This window comes from Triticum urartu, chromosome 4A, assembly GCF_056163025.1.
Source record: "Triticum urartu cultivar PI428250 chromosome 4A, HENAU_Tu73, whole genome shotgun sequence".
NCBI classification, from domain to species: domain Eukaryota; kingdom Viridiplantae; phylum Streptophyta; class Magnoliopsida; order Poales; family Poaceae; genus Triticum; species Triticum urartu.
Genome location: NC_141876.1, coordinates 239,035,996 through 239,042,286, shown reverse-complemented (window position 1 = coordinate 239,042,286; position 6,291 = coordinate 239,035,996). Strand labels below are relative to the sequence as shown.

Sequence of the window (6,291 nt, the reverse complement as noted above, 5' to 3'; positions counted from 1 at the left end):
GCGGAACCAATCTAGGGCTCCGGCGGAGCTGTTCTACCGGGGAAACATCCCTCCGGGAGGGGGAAATCATCATCATCGATCCTCTCATCGGGAGGGGGTCAATCTCCATCAACATCTTCACTAGCACCATCTCCTCTCAAACCCTAGTTCATCTCTTGTATCCAATCTTTGTCTCAAAACCTCAGATTGGTACCTGTGGGTTGCTGTGACGCCCGGATAATTAAGCTACAGTAACCCTCTGCTAATGATGCCACATCACCAAGATTACTGTTGATAAACTCGCATTGATTCAAACCCCACTAAAATTCAAATTTAAATTCAAGTCAAACTTTAAAAGTTTTCAATTGTCAAAACAAAAATGATCATCATGTGGCAAATGATCCCTAGATAATTTTGGTGTTGGAGACAACCTTTTATAAAATAATTAAATGTCCTAAAACAGGGGCCAAAATAATATCTTAATCGCTTTTGAAATTATAAAAATTCCAAAGCTTTTCAAATGCCTCCTAAACTTTCCTGGCAGTGCTACATATTGTAGTGTCATTTATGGGACTAGTTGTTTTTTAATAAAAACCTTTTAGTGGCTAAAAAAATAAAAGGCAAGGAGAGAAAAGGAAACCCCCTGGCTCCCCCTGGGCCTCGGCCCACTCCCACCCATCCAGCCCAATACCCCCGCACCGGTTGTCCCTCTCCCTGCTTCATGTTCCTCGGTCTCAGACCGCAACAGGGACGTGCTCCTGCCCGACCACCTCGTCGGCCACGCCGACGAGGGGACAAGGATGTCGACGCAGCGCCCCCTCGGGTTCCCCTCCCCATCTCATCCACTCAACCCTTTCCCCACACTCTCCTCTCCCCCTGTCCCAGTTCCACCCCGGTCGCGCCCCATCATCGCTGTGCATCTCGCTTCGCCGCAACGACCGCCGCCCCCCGTATCTCTCCGAAGCGTCCAAGGACTCCGCCGGCCTCGACCTCACCCTCGGCCTACACCAGCTGGAGCCGGGGAGGCCCCACGTCGTCTGCATCGAGCTCGCCTCCCCATCGGGCATCGTCATCCGCCGCGGTCGATCCGACCACTCTGCTGCTACTAAGTTGCCACCGGGCCACCGTGTGCCCTTCCCCGTGAGCTCCCCTTCCTCCCCGACCCCTCTCGTGCTCCCGTCCGGCGTGTAGTTCTACCCCTCCGTCCCGACGCCGTTGTCGTCTCCTTCCTGCGCCCGCATGGAGCTCTGGCCGAAGCTCTGTGCTCCTCACGCTCGCCCACGTGTGGTCGCGCCCGTCGTCGCGCCGCCCCGTTTCCGCCCCATACGGCCCCTGCGACCGCGCTTGCCCGCTCACCGCTGGCTGCTGCCGTTCGCCTTGCCGCGCTCGTCCACTGACCGCCGCCCCTGCCCCGCACCGGCTCCGCCCATTGTCTGCTACCGCTGATGCTTCCCCCTGCCACCACCGCGCGTCGCTTCGCCCGCGCCGTCCACCGTGGTCCCTGCCGCTACTGTGCGCCGCTCCGTTAGCCGCGCCCACGCCGCTCACCGCCTCGGCCGGCGCCTGGCTGCCCGCGCGCTGCTGCTGCGGCCCCGTGCTCCCCCACCTCGGCCTCACCGGCCCACGCCCGCGGCCGCGTCCCCCTCGCTCGCCCTGCGTCTCCCGTTGTCGTTGTTCGCTGTGGCCGCCGGTGCCCTCCTGCGCTGTGCTGGTCCGGGCCAGGAGGGGAGTGCCCCACCGCTGGCCGTGCCCAGATCCAACCCCCGCTATGGCCTTGTGCCACTGAGCTGTGTGGCCCATCCCCTTTTCTTTACTAAAAAATAAATAAAAGTTAGTAGGTAAAATAAATAATAAGTAAAATAATTAGTACATTAATTAATTACTTAATTAGGTAATTAACATAAAATAACTCAATGACAGATGGGCCCTGCTGTTAATTATGCAAAACTACCTAAACTGCTAAAGTTAGAGTCAATGGCATGTGCACCCACTTCTACTATTCACTGGTTGACTAGTCTCTGATGACTTGGTCAACAGGGACCCCCTGGCCCACTTGTCAGCCTTTGTGTACAATCTGTGTACACAAGGCTGGGTACACCTAGCAATTTCCTATTTATTTTTGAATTAATAATAATTTCTAGAATATTGATAAAACTTTGAAAAATCATATAAATTAATTCGTAACTCGGATGAAAATACTTTGTACATGAAAGTTGCTCAGAATGACGAGACGAATCCGAATACGCGGTCCGTTCATCCGCCACATGTCCCTAGCATAGCAAACATGCAAAAATTTCCCCTCCAATTCGTTTGTCCGAAAATGCCTAACTTCGGGAAAACTTTCCCGGATGTTATCCCCCTTCGCCAGTATCGTGTAGCACCGCGTTAGAATACCCCTAGTACCGCTTGTTGTCTTGTCATGAATCTGTTTGCTTTGTATTTACTGTTTTCCCCCTCTTCTCTCCGGTAGACTCCGAGACTGATGCTTCCCCTATGATCGACTACGTCGACGACACTTCTTCTTTTTCAGTAGAGCTTCCAGGCAAGCCCCCCCTTGATCACCAGATATCTCCTACTCTTCTCTCTACTGCTTGCATTAGAGTAGTGTAGCATGTTACTGCTTTCCGTAAATCCTATCCTGATGCATAGCCTGTCCTTGCTACTACTGTTGTTACCTTTACCTGCAATCCTAGATGCTTAGTATAGTATGCTAGTATTCCATTTGTGGCCCTACATTCTTGTCCGTCTGCCATGCTATACTATCGGGTCGTGATCACTCGGGAGGTGATCACGGGTATATATTATATATCTTATACATGATACTTGTGGTGACTAAAGTCGGGTCGGCTCGTAGAGTACCCGCGAGTGATTCACGGATTGGGTCCGAAAGGACGTTTGTCCCGACGACATTCTGAGTGGATCTTTGTGGCGGAGCGACGGGGTAGGTTGAGACCACCTAGGAGAGAGGTGGGCCTGGCCCTGGTCGGCGTTCGCGGTTATTTCAAAATAACACGCTTAGCGAGATCTGGGTGTTTGATCTGAGTCTGGCCATTGACCTATATGCACTAACCAACTACGCGGGAACAGTTATGGGCACTCGACGTCGTGGTATCATCCGAAGCCTTCTTGACGTCAGCGACTGGGCGGCGCGCGCCGGGTTGGACTGGAACGCTTGCTCTTGTATAAGGGAGGCTAGGTCTGCTCGCCGGCCGCGTTCGCAACGTGCAGGTGTGCAATGGGCGATGGGCCCAGACCCCTGCGCCATAGGATTTAGACCGGCGTGCTGACCTCTCTGTTGTGCCTAGGTGGGGCTGCGACGTGTTGATCTTCCGAGGCCGGGCATGACCCAGGAAAGTGTGTCCGGCCAAAGGGGATCGAGCGTGTTGGGAAATGTGGTGCACCCCTGCAGGGAAGTTTATCTATTCGAATAGCCGTGTCCATCGGTAAAAGGACGACCTGGAGTTGTACCTTGATCTTATGACAACTAGAACCAGATACTTAATAAAATACACCCTTCCAAGTGCCAGATACAACCGGTGATCGCTCTCTCACAGGGAGACGAGGGGAGGATCATCGGTTAGGATTATGCTATGCGATGCTACTTGGTGAACTTACCCTCTACTCTCTTCTACATGCTGCAAGATGGAGGTTGCCAGAAGCGTAGTCTTTGACAGGACTAGCTATCCCCCTTTTACTCTGGCATTCTGCAGTTCAGTCCACATATACTACCCCCTTTCATTGATACCAATGCATATGTAGTGTAGCTCCTTGCTTGCGAGTACTTTGGATGAGTACTCACGGTTGCTTTGCTCCCCCCTTTTCCCCTTTCTATACTCGGTTGTTGCGACCAGATGATGGAGTCCAGGAGCCAGATGCCACCGTCGATGACGACTCCTACTACACTGGAGGTGCCTACTACTACGTGCAGGCCGCTGATGACGACCAGGAGTAGTTTAGGAGGATCCCAGGCAGGAGGCCTTACCTTTTTGATCGTTGCTACTTTTGTGCTAGCCTTCTTAAGGCAAACTTGTTTAACTTATGTCTGTACTCAGATATTGTTGTTTCCGCTGACTTGTCTATGATCGAGCTCTTGTATTCGAGCCCTCGAGGCCCCTGGCTTGTAATATGATGCTTGTATGACTTATTTTATTTGTAGAGTTGTGTTGTGATATCTTCCCGTGAGTTCCTGATCTTGATCGTACACGTTTGCGTGTATGATTAGTGTACGATTGAGTAGGGGGCATCACAGTTGCTAGTAGTGTTGATTACTCCTTGTAGTTGATGCTAGTTGGTTTATTCGGTGGAAGATTATATGCTCAAATCCTTTATGCATATTAATACCCCTCTGATTATGAACATGAATATGATTTGTGAGTAGTTACATTTGTTCCTGAGGACATGGGAGAAGTCTTGCTGTAAGTAGTCATGTGAATTTGGTATTCGTTCGATATTTTGATGAGATGTATGTTGTCTCTCCTCTAGTGGTGTCATGTGAACGTCGACTACTTGACACTTCACCATTGTTTGGGCCTAGGGGAAGGCATTGGAAAGTAATAAGTATATGATGGGTTGCTAGAGTGACAGAAGCTTAAACCCTAGTTTATGCGTTGCTTCGTAAGGGGCTGATTTGGATCCATATATTTCATGCCATGGTTATGTTTACCTTAATACTTCTTTTGTAGTTGCGGATGCTTGCAAGAGGGGTTAATCATAAGTGGGATGCTTGTCCAAGGAAGGGCAGTACCCAAGCACCGGTCCACCCACATATCAAATTATCAAAGTAACGAATGTGAATCATATGAGCATGATGAAAACTAGCTTGACGATAATTCCCATGTGTCCTCGGGAGCGCTTTCCTTTATATAAGAGTTTGTCCAGGCTTGTCCTTTGCTACAAAAAGGATTGGGCCACATTGCTGCACCTTGTTTACTTTTATTACTTGCTACCCATTACGAATTACCTTATCACAAAACTATCTGTTACCGATAATTTCAGTGCTTGCAGAGAATACCTTACTAAAAACCGCTTGTCGTTTCCTTTTGCTCCTCTTTGGGTTCGACACTCTTACTTATCGAAAGGACTATGATAGATCCCCTATACTTGTGGGTCATCAATCATCACATGAGATAGAGTAGTCATCAATGGCGAACATCTCTATGTTGATCATATCTACTATATGATTCACGTTTGATCTTTCGGTCTCTAGTGTTCCGAGGCCATGTCTGTACATGCTAGGCTCGTCAAGTTTAACCCAAGTATTCCGCATGTGCAAAACTGTCTTGCACCCGTTCTATGTGAACGTAGAGTCTATCACACCCGATCATCACGTGGTGTCTCAACACGATGAACTGTAGCAATGGTGCATACTTAGGGAGAACACTTTTACCTTGAAATTTTTTTAAGGGATCATCTTATAATGCTACCGCCGTACCAAGCAAAATAAGATGCACAAAAGATAAACATCACATGCAATCAAAATATGTGACATGATATGGCCATCATCATCTTGTGCTTTTTATCTCCATCTCCAAAGCATCATCATGATCTCCATCATCACCGACTCGACACCTTGATCTCCATCATAGCTTCATGGTCGTCTCGCCAACTATTGCTTCTACAACTATCGCTAACGCATAGTGATAAAGTAAAGCAATTACATGGCATTTGCATTTCATACAATAAAGAGACAACCATAAGGCTCATGCCGGTTGTCAGATATCTTACAAAACATGATCATCTCATACAATAACGTTTATCACATCATGTCTTGACCATATATCATCACAACATGCCCTACAAAAACAAGTTCGATGTCCTCTACTTTGTTGTTTGCAAGCTTTACATGGCTGCTACGGGCTTCTAGCAAGAACCATTCTTACCTACGCATCAAAGCACAATGGTGTTTCATCAAGTTTGTTATTTTAACCTTCTTCAAGGACCGACCGCAGTCAAATTTGATTCAACTAAAGTAGGAGAAACAGACACCCGCTAGCCACCTTTATGCAAAACTAGTTGCATGTCTGTCGGTGGAACTGGTCTCATGAACGTGGTCATGTAAGGTTGGTCCGGGCCGCTTCATCCAAAAATACCACAGAATCAAAATAATACATTGGTGGTTGCCGATAACTTTTATAATAAAGCTACAAACATAAGGCTCCTGCCAGTTGCCGATAACTTTTAAAAAACATGATCATCTCATACAATAACGTATATCACATCATGTATTGACCATATCAATCACAACATGCCCTGCAAAAACAAGTTAGACGCCCTCTACTTTGTTGTTGCAAGTTTTACGTGGCTGCTACGGGC

General features: G+C 48.4%; 1 long non-coding RNA gene across 1 annotated transcript; it reads left to right on the top strand.

Annotated features, from left to right (window-relative positions):
* The first annotated feature begins 720 nt into the window (after window positions 1-720).
* Window positions 721-4,126, top strand: LOC147975484 (uncharacterized). Its single transcript, XR_015602043.1, has 2 exons — window positions 721-1,119; window positions 3,831-4,126. It is a non-coding gene; the product is annotated as an uncharacterized LOC147975484 (long non-coding RNA).
* Window positions 4,127-6,291: the final 2,165 nt, after the last annotated feature.